At 33.5% G+C, this 10,938-nt stretch overlaps 1 long non-coding RNA gene across 1 annotated transcript; it reads right to left on the bottom strand.

The window, feature by feature from the left end:
* Positions 1-5,937: 5,937 nt before the first annotated feature.
* Positions 5,938-8,100, bottom strand: LOC132296418 (uncharacterized). The gene is made up of 3 exons (XR_009478579.1): positions 7,605-8,100; positions 6,727-6,825; positions 5,938-6,227 (listed from the first exon to the last, which is right to left on the bottom strand). It is a non-coding gene; the product is annotated as an uncharacterized LOC132296418 (long non-coding RNA).
* Positions 8,101-10,938: the final 2,838 nt, after the last annotated feature.

Raw genomic sequence — 10,938 nt, 5'->3', positions numbered from 1 at the left:
TCAATGGCATCAATAATGAAAGAAAATTTTCTAACCCTGACTTGGTGGCATAGACACGCACAAATGGACTGGTTAAGTCATGGCTCACTGTTACTATTTCTAAAGAAGCTCTCAGGACTGTTGTTGGCCTTACCATCTCGTTCGATGTTTGGAAGGCTTTATCCAATGCTTATTCATAAGATTCTCAGGCTTGTAAATTTGAATTACTTCTGAAACTTCAAGAGAAGAAAGATGAATCTATTATTCTCAATGACTACATTAGGAAATTTAAATCAACTTGTGATTAACTTAATGCCATTTGAAAACCATTACCTGATCAGAAAAAAAAGGTATTTTGGATTTTAAACGGTTTAGGACCGCGGTATGATTCTCTCTCCATAGCTATGGTTAAACCTCCCATTCCTTCTTACAATGATTTAATTCCATTATTGCATGGTCATGAATAATGCAGCAAGTCCTACTTATTTGATCTTGCAAATCCTGCACTCGCATTCGTTTCCACTTCACGCTCACAACAGAAACGTTGCCAAAATCCCTCTTTTAAGTCAAAAGGATGGGGTTTCACTCATGCTTATTCTCAGCCTACCTATACCCAACACAATTCTCAGTAAAGCATAACATCTAAACATCTTTCAAAGTTGAGGCAAAACACTTCCACTTCTCTTCAGTGTCAAATTTGTAAAATTTGCTAAAAAAAAAAAGGTCACAATGCTCTTAAATGCTGGTATTGCTTTGATAACAACTATCAAGATGACCAAGTTCCCCAAGCTTTAGCTACAATTCATCTCAATACACCTACTGAAAGTGAATGGCTCCCAGACACTAGTGCCATGACCAACATTATTGATGATCTAGGTACTCTCTCCGATTTAAGGCCTTGTATCGGATCTGATTATGTTATGGTGGGTAATGATGAAAAATTACCACTTACACATATTGGACCAGGACAAGTTTTTCCTAAGGATTCACATTTATCTCTTAATAACGTGCTTATTGTTCCCAATATCAAGAAAATCTGATATATGTTTCTTAACTTACGTGCAATTATCCATGTTATGTTATATTTAATGATGATATTTAATGAATAAAGAGGGGGGTGAATTGGTTCTCATACTTAACTTCTTTCTACACTTCGAGTGATTTCAATACACACACAATGCTCAAATACTCAACCATAAGTACACTTGAATTTTACAAGGATCAAAAACCTTGGTTCTTAGCCATATCTAATGTAATATCCACTAGTTATATACAAGTTATGATAACCGTGTCATCTTTTCTTTTTCCGGCAATATTCTTGTTCTTTTTCTTTTTCTTTTTCTTTTTCTTTTTATTTTATTTATTTATTATTTCTTTTCTTGTTACCTTAGGTTTTGTAGGACCTGAGGTAGGGTTTGGTGTCTAAAATAAGTTTCCAACATTTCATGCATTTACTTTAATTTATTTTATTGTTAGTGCATAGTTTAATTGTGTAACAAAGCATGTTCCTTATATTATGTTTTATGGGGGTATATGTTCATTTTTTCTTTGGGAGACATTTTCATTTTGGGGGTATTTGTACGATTATCTTTTGGAGATATTTTTGATTAGGAACCTTTTTACAATTATTTTTGGAAGATATTTTGTGGAGGGACCTTTTTATAATTTTTGTAAAGTTGTGACAAGTGTCACTTTTTCATTGGACCATGTGTTGAATTTTGTTGGTGACATGTGGAGGGCTTGGATGATGCCAAGTGTAGGGTGGATTTTATGTTTTGTGTGGAGGCTTATGGTGGTGACAAGTGGAGGGTTGTGATGGATGTGTGTGTGTGAGAGGTAATGCTAGTCTTGGTTAAAGTGATGTGTATATCATATTGTGAGTGGGATTTGTTGTGATTTACTTCTTCATCTTCTTCTTCCTCTCATCTTCTTTTCTAAACCATCATTGTTACTCACCTTAGAGCTTGGTTTTGCCCACCTTCCACTCATCTTTTGGCTTCACCATTGAAAGACAAAAGCTTCCTTGCACCTTGGACTACAAGACCTTTCTTTTAGATTCCATCCTCGCTCATTTTCCTCAAGATTCTAGAGAGTCTTTCTTTAGTGAGGTAAGGGATGTAGTATGTTTATAACCTTAGCATTTCTTTGTGCTTTTGAGCTTACCATATGTTATATGCATGTTGTGTGAGTTGTAGGATTGTATATATATGAGGGTTATATATCTTGATTTAGGATTTCATATTACTCAAAGCATGTATGTAATTATTATCTTGTAAAGCTTGTTATTTTATTTGGAAGAGGATTATATTACTTGTAATTTCATTGAAATGTAATTGTGGTATCTTTATATTCTTCTTGCCAATTAAATTTTGTATGGTTGTTTAGTTAAATTTTTAAGGCTTACAATACTGGTATAATTTGATTCTTTATGATTGATATCATAATACTAATGTAAGCTTATTCACATTATGAACTTATTAATATCATGTTATATTTAGTCTTGAAGACTTAGGAAATGGAATGTGTGATTTCCAATCTTATATATGCATGGAAGGTGATCTATGTACATTGTATACATATGTTATGTTGTGCACATTATTGTTGATTTGGAAAATACTCGGGGCATTTGTTACGTTGACATGGCTAGAGTTCAGTTCTAGTGCGAGAGGTATGAGTTCTCCCCAATATACACTTGGGTAGTTCCCTGCGGGTTAATAGCCCGAAAACAACTAATTTTGTCTTGGTTGTGATGTTCATAACCGGATGTTCGTGTCCAAGATATTCCTATTATATGATTTCGTATTTCAATTCTAAGTTGACAATTTTATATAATTATAGCTTGTTATTTGACATTGGATGTTCCAATTTGGTTAATTACATTTACTTGTTATGGATTTCATTTAAAATGCTTCAAAGTTATTTTTAGGATGATTCCTTAGTTTCACCTTGAGACTAGACACTAGGAGGCATGATCTACATGTTTAAATCTATGTTACCCTTGCAATACCATTGAAACCTTAGGTTATCCGCATAATGCATTTTCTTATAGAGTAATTCAATTTACTCACACCCGTTGATTATACATTTTTCAGGTAAGGAGGTGTTTTTCATGGATGGCCATTACCCTTAGTTTGTTGTGGATTTAGTGTTTTGGACACACCTGTTTTGTATGCATACAAAGTGTTTAGCATGCCCTTTTGATGTATTTTTGGTAACCATGATGTATGGTGTATATTTTGGATCAAGATATGTAATGAGGCCTTTTGATGTATTTTTGGTAACCATGATGTATGGTGTATATTTTGGATCAAGATATGTAATGAGGCCTTAGAGCCATTTGTATTTCATTTTCACATGTATTCATCACTTGTGTATGTGTTCTCACACTTACACACCTTTAAAGTTCATGTTGGACCAATGTATGTTGGGATTTTGAGACTTAAGAGGACCCTTGCATTTTTTTTGGCTTTCTGCAGAATCTTGAGCCATTTCGGTCGACCAGTAGCCCATTTCAGTCAACCAGTATCTTTTAGACTAATTAAAATTCTGAGGTAGTAGCCAAAGTTACTGTTGGGACAACTACCGACAGGCTGATTTCTCATTTCGACAGACTGGTAGTCAATGTCCCATTTCAGTCGACTGGTACAGGTCTTTAGTCAACCAATTTGTCTGTTGGTTTGCAGACCTGGTTTGGACTCCAGTCTCAGCATGTCATTACTCTTTTTACGCTTCTATTTTACGCTTTTGACCTTGTATGAGCCATCTTATGGTGATTATGACCTAGTTTATGTTTCTTCGGGTGCCATTGGTGCTGGGAGGTACCATTTGACCTTTATAACTTAGCTTCCGCATTTGTGATCCGTTATCGGGTCGGGTTTTACATCATTACAGTCGATGCACCGGATTCTACGAATTTGGGGCATCACACAAGTAGTTACACACTCAGCTGTCTCACTCTCAGCACACACCCTTGTATAAGATGAAACACTAGTTTTCACAGCCTCTACACACACACTAACTCTACTTGGTGCTCAACAACACTCCCTCATGTCCTAAGCACCCCTGCTTGGACCCTTTGAGCTCTCATAGCTCACCAAATACATAAAATATGTAAATAGCAACTCTACTTTAGCTTATATAAATGAAAGGAGTGAAAAACACAGCTCAAACTAACAACAACCAACACATAGTCTTCATTCTGCAGAAATCGTAGTCTAAGGGAAAAATTGGAAATTCGAATAAATATAGACCAAGAGATGAATGCCACAGCCTTATATATTCAATATAGAAATACTCAGATGATAATCAATATGTATGTAGAGTCACAGTACACAGCAAGCCTTATATAGTAGAAATCTTCAAGAACTAGGGTTTTACAAGGTTAAAATCTCAAATGACCATATTTTTGTGCATATATCAACTTCAACAGCTTTGATTCAACTATAAAAACTTGCTCAGATGAAATATTGCAACTCACAACAAGATATAATGATTATAAGCTCAAATCATCAAGCTAAGCCAATAAAACAAATATATACATAGGTCTGAGACATTAAATATAACTACATCAGTAAAATGGTCACAACCAAACATTCTACAAATGTAAAAAAGTGAACCAAACTTGCCTTAGACCTTATAAATCTCTAGAAATGGCTGGAACAAAATATGGCTACTCAAACCAGGCCTTCTTGCATCAAAAAATAGCTGCAACCAGATACCTTCATCATCATCAAGCACTCATACACTCAATACACATTTTTTAGATGAATTCAGCTTACAAATAGGTCTTAGAACTCAGGAAATGGTCATTGTTTGTGGTGTCTTCGAGTGTGCTCATAAAGATGCTCTCTCAAAGCTAAGGAGGCTCAACCCTATAATAGGATATATATAGTGAACTTTTAGCTCAAATTCTTACACTAATGAGGAAATACACATGGCACCATTTACCAATGATTGGCCAAGGAATATTCTAGCATTCCCTTAGCAAAAGGACTACAATGCCCTTTGTATAGCACACATCTTTGTCTTCTACTGCACAACGTTTGACAACTTGTATATCAGCAATATATATCAAGCTTAGTTACTAAGAAATGCATAACAAGCCTCATGTTCTAACATTAGGACCACAAGACACGTGTCACATATTTGATCTTCATTTGTAATGAACAAAATACCCTGGTAAGGGACACTTATCAATATCTATAGAATCCTATAGCTACTGTTGTGAACACTTGATCAAAGTGCATTTCCAAGTAGTATAATACAATGTGGTATCCCAAACAAATGTATAATGATAGAGTACATGTGTAAAAAGACTTAATTTCCCCTAAGTGACTCTATAGCCAAATATCACCTTCTGAACCAGACCTATAAACCCTAATTTGCCTGTAATGAGCACTGTCAACACAACGTACACTAAAAGGAAAAAGGCTTTTAATGATATGCGATACAAGTTATTAGAGGGTTTTCACGACATGCATATGCATGCTCTTACTGAACAAGCAGTGAAAAGTCTATATTATTCATGGTGTGCTTTACAAGTCGTTAATTCTAAAATGTAATGTTGTTAAACAACCAAATGGATGTTGCTTTCAAACATTTACAACTCTTCTCGTGCGTCGTTAATACGCACTTCTTTAACAGCGTGATTTGAAAGTCGTCTATACATGCATTAATGACACGCGAAGCATATTGTGTTTATGTTTACCCTTTTAACAATTCTACTATTATGTCCTATCATGACGTCCATTACAACATTCTATATATGTCGTTAATATTTTTATTTTAAAAACATGCATCACATGTTGTCAAAAGGGGTTTTTTTTATTAAAAAAAAAAAATGTATAGAATCCCTTTTCTTTCTAATGGAACTAACAATCTGTCTTGCACCTATGTTCAATATGACAAATGATACCTGTCTTCAATTTAAAAAAATAAGGCGCACATCACATCGCATAACCACATACAATATAACATGTATTAATTAGAATAACAAAAATCTAATTAAACCAAAAACATTAAGTCTAGTACCGTGTCAAAAAAAAATTTTAAGCCAATATGAATATTAAAAAAGTTCCCAGCCATCCAATATGTTGATGTCAACAAGGAATAAAAATTAAACCACTAAATTCAAAAAGAAACAATCATCTTTTGCAAAATAAGAACATAACCATCGATTTTTAATATATATTAGCTCCCCCTTGTCCGTACAATATCTTGACGGTAACAATCGATCCTTCAATCACATTCTGTAATTAAAATATATATATATCAAGTTTAGTAATTTAATTGTGCAACATAATGAAAATATTAAAAAGCCTTAAAGAAGTAAAGGGAAGGAAAAGGTAAAGGAGAGGAGGCTAGAAAAGTTCCTTTTGGTCAATAAACTCACATTTGATAAGAGATGAAAGGCAAAAAAAAAATTCTTCCATACCAACTATTTAAATAGACAGTACATGGTAATTAAGAAATTTGTAAGCCAACAATAAGACCAGCCATGTAGAATGAAACAGAATGCTAAACCAACAATAAACTTGTTCATAATTTCACCATAACTGAAATGAGGTTTGTAAGAAAAAACTAAGGGTGAGGCTAGGAAGATAGATTAAGTATGAATGATCTTATTGAGACCATATTATCCATGTGTAGAATGTTAAAAGTAATCAAGTCTAGTTTTAAAAGGAGACAAATGTATATATTTACAAGTACTAAAATTTTGATACCAAAAGTGAAAGACTACTTCATTACCTTTTCAATTCGAATGTTTTTCTCACGTAGTAATGCAGTGCATCCTGATGTGGCAATATTCACTCTTGGACTATCATTCTCCAGTCTAGATAGTTCCCTCTACAAATGTTTTACCAATGCTTTATTAGACATAAAAAATTTAACTTGAGCATTAGTAGTGACTTCTTTGGCGCAACTTGCAAACAAAAGATATTCTTGATTACTCAACATGAATTCTTGATGTTTCCAAATAAAATAACATACATGAGTAACAAATAAAAATTTCAACTATATGAGTAGAAACATTTAGCTACACATAGTCAACCAATCTGCAAGCTTTCCATTATGGTAATATTACATAATGGAGTTAAAACACTAGGGTTGAAACACTATACACATATTAGTTCAGAAGACAAATTCTAGCAATAGTAGTTGAAGCATCTTGTATTGGAAGTCCTTGATTTCTTGAAAGGGAATGGAGTAATGCCAATAATTTCATTTTTTGTATTCATATGCACACAATATAATTATCTGGGCTTCTAACTCCAAGCAGTTTTGATATATATAGTTCATTGAAATTAAGGATATCAAATGGGTTCTTAGGCCTTATTAAAATAAATGCCCAGAGACTAAAAGATGAGGCCTATGGAGTATGCGGAGAACTAGAATCCCTCTCAAATATGCACAGTAACTCATTTATTTGACGTGCCACTAGAGAAATGGAAACTAAACAGTCGTTTTTATGTCTTTTACCAGCTTGTTTAGATGTCTTCATACACATGAAAAACAAGAAGACCAAAACTTGAAGTTAATAAGTTCATAAAATAAAATTTAAAAATAACTAAAAAATGAAAAAAAAAAAAAAAAAAAACATTCGATTGAATATAGTACTTACTTACCATGGAAAGTCATAGTGATGCTCGATATATTAACCCCTGTAGCCTCCTTTGATTCCTATACAAAAGAACTTGAGCTCTTAACCAAATAATTTTTGGATTTCCTGTACAAAACAAAAAATAATAATATTAATAATAAATAGCAGAGAGGAATGTGCATACAAAAGTAGAAAAAAAGAATTATTTCTCACATAATTTACAAGTATTTGACATGAGTATAAACAAAATAAATAAATAAATCAGGTGTATGACTTGTCCTAGGTCATGCTCAAGCCATTTGCTAGAAATGGGATTCTTCATGCTCAAGGTTTGTCATCTTTTTCCAAGTAAAGAATAGGCTAACAAAGTAAAAGAAAAATGAAAAAAAAAAAAAACAGACAAATGAATGATTGGGACCATGTCCCATCCAATAATAAAAAATGGCTAAACTAGCCTTCTAAATATTCTGCATGCCTTGTTACTAAATGTTATATTCCTATTCTCTTATGTTTTTACCTTCTTAACAATGACCTCCAAATAACATTGTCTCATAACATGAGTAGTTGAAGTAATCTTATACGAGATAGAGATAATTTTTTATTTTTTATTCTTAAATGGAGGAAATTTTTTATATAAAATGAAACAATAATGTACAAGGAAGATCCGAGGGCATACCCTCACCAAACATAGAAAGCGATGAGAGAAACCAAAACATGAGGTTGCCCTCGCCACAACGCAGCACATTATAAAAACCTAAAGAAAACTAAATGGAGCCCTGAAGCAACAGAACCACAGCCCACATAGGGCACATACATAGTGTACAGAAAAGATTGTATACTCTACAAAAGAAAAGAACAAAAATTCAACAACAAATGGGGCAATGATTAGCTCACATCTAGAAGACTTCTGCCCAAAATAACCACGCTTCCCAAAGAGGTTGAACCAACTTAAAAACCCACAGCCACAAAAGAGAAGCAACAACAGATAGGCAAGAACCCATTCTCCAAAAGTAAACCATATGCCCAGTTCAAGCATGAAATCCGAGCAAAATAACAACCACACAAAGCCAGAGAAAGGCAAGAGTGCAGCGAGTCAACAACAGATTGGCAAAGAACAGATGCCAAGAACGACCATACTATCCAAACAAAGAAATGAACATCGATGCAACAATAGATAGGTACAGACCCATTCTCTTTAAAGCATACCAAATTTTAATCTCAACCAAAAAGCGAGATCACAACTGCAGTAGTAATGAGTCTAGACTTCAAAAAAAACCTTTTGACTACGCAATTAGCAAAACATCCTGCAGGCTAATACCCATAATATCCATAATTTCCCAAAGCACTCCTCTAGCCACTTCCATTGACAAATTGAATTTATCATTGAAAACTTTATCATTCCGTTCTCTTCAAATAGCATATAGCATTGCAGTGAACATCATCTTATTTTTGCTATTTTTCACTGAACACTGTTGGGTGAGGGTTCAAGCAATTTCATGAACTGAATTATGCTTCTGAACACTGTTAGGTGAGGGTTCAAGCAATTTCATGATATAAAGATAATTTGTTTAAAGGGGCCTTCTATGTGTTGGTTTATAACTTAGTTAAACTTCAATTTTCTAATTCGAGTTAGGACGTTCAAGATACTTAATGCATTTAATTGAACCCAATAGTTCAGATTAAAAAGTCTTTAACCCAAATCCATTGCAAACAAAATCAGTAAAAATAATTGTCAAGAAAAAAATATCACATTGAGTTTGGTGCCCAAGTTACAACTTTGATATAACAAGCAAACCCCCATACCCTAAAGTGAAAATCAATCAAAACGTATTCTCTTCTCCTCACTCACACACACACACACACACACACACATATATAAGGTGATCATATCCATTTCTCGTGTGTGTGTATATATAGACACAAACCCTTTTATTGTAAATTGTTTCTTGTATTCTTTTTCTCGCTCTGTTCTTAACCTGCACAGAGTACTCTTCACCCATGAACTGTTGGAGTTGCTCTGCACAATCAACCAGATTTGATACCAGTTGTTGTGGCGGAAACGCAAAATAAACAACGCTGTTTAAGGAATAAACAAGCAATCACGAAGAATAAAAAAAATCACACATAAAAACACAAGATATACATGGTTCACCCAAATCTTAGGGCTACGTCCATGAAGCACACCGAATAAATTCACTATGAAAAAGATGAAGAATTACAATGGAGAATTCTCTCTCAACCTCTCTCAATTGCTCTCTCTTGTATTGGCATAAATTTATCTCTAACTCTCACACTCTTTTAAATCTTATTAGAGTTGATATTTATAGAGTCTCAAACTTTTCCTACAAGAACTTGTCTTTTGTAGAATCAAAAATCAATAAGGAAGTTAAATCAGATCAGGAAACTGAATTTTCCTTAAACCAATAAGGAAGTTAAAACAGATTAGGAAACTGAATTTTTTCCTAAAATTCAGCAGTGTTGGAGTTTTCATATAATTAAAAATTCCTAAAAGTTAATCAGACTCCACAAAACCACAACATGAACAACAAACATGAAATGGCCACCGACAAGGAAATCATCAACAAAATAGGAAAATTCTCAGAGCCCTAACAACAACAACAACAAGACTATCATATCAATCATCTGCAAAAATAACTTATAATTTCTATTCATGTAATCTTTTTAAAATCATCAAAGTAAAAAGATAAGGAAAAATAACATGTGAAAAAATCATATTAAATCAACAAATTAGGAACAACTTGGGGAAAGAAGTAGAGGAAATCTTACCATGTTCTGTTTGAGAGATCGCTTGCTAATTTGATGGGAACTGAAAATCTGATAGAGCGTATTGAGTAAAGAAGATATATTTACCTAATGGAAGCCGAGAAAGAGGCAATGACCGTGATCTTTTGTCCACTTTCCTATTCTTCATATGGCAGTTTTGAGCTTCATTTATTTCTCCTGTGATGGTGTAGATGAGGGCTTTGCCGAAAATGGCTGAATTATTATTATTATTATTATTATTATTATTATTATTTATATATATATTTTTTTCAGAATATGAAGCAAGTATATTTAGGGTTTACAATGGGAGAGCAAACAATCGTGTGTATTGTTGGCTTATAGTGCGGGAATATTGTTTCCTTAAAGTTATATAGGAGGGAAAATGGGTCTTTAAAGGAATTTTGGGACCTCTTTGAAGAAACTTTTGGCCCAATATTAATGATATAGCATACAAGTCACTATAATAGAAAATGCAAGCCTTAAAAGGAAAATTCAAAGGGTAATTAAGTGCAAGCCGTTAATATAACCATGTTTTAGGTTTTAATGACTTGTCTGAAACATAAGTCGTAAATTAG

This window comes from Cornus florida, unplaced genomic scaffold, assembly GCF_030987335.1.
Source record: "Cornus florida cultivar Cherokee Brave unplaced genomic scaffold, ASM3098733v1 CherokeeBrave_3.0.0_Hap2_Chr01, whole genome shotgun sequence".
Taxonomy (NCBI): domain Eukaryota; kingdom Viridiplantae; phylum Streptophyta; class Magnoliopsida; order Cornales; family Cornaceae; genus Cornus; species Cornus florida.
Note: the sequence above shows the minus strand (reverse complement) of the source record. Positions and strands in the feature narration are given on the sequence as shown.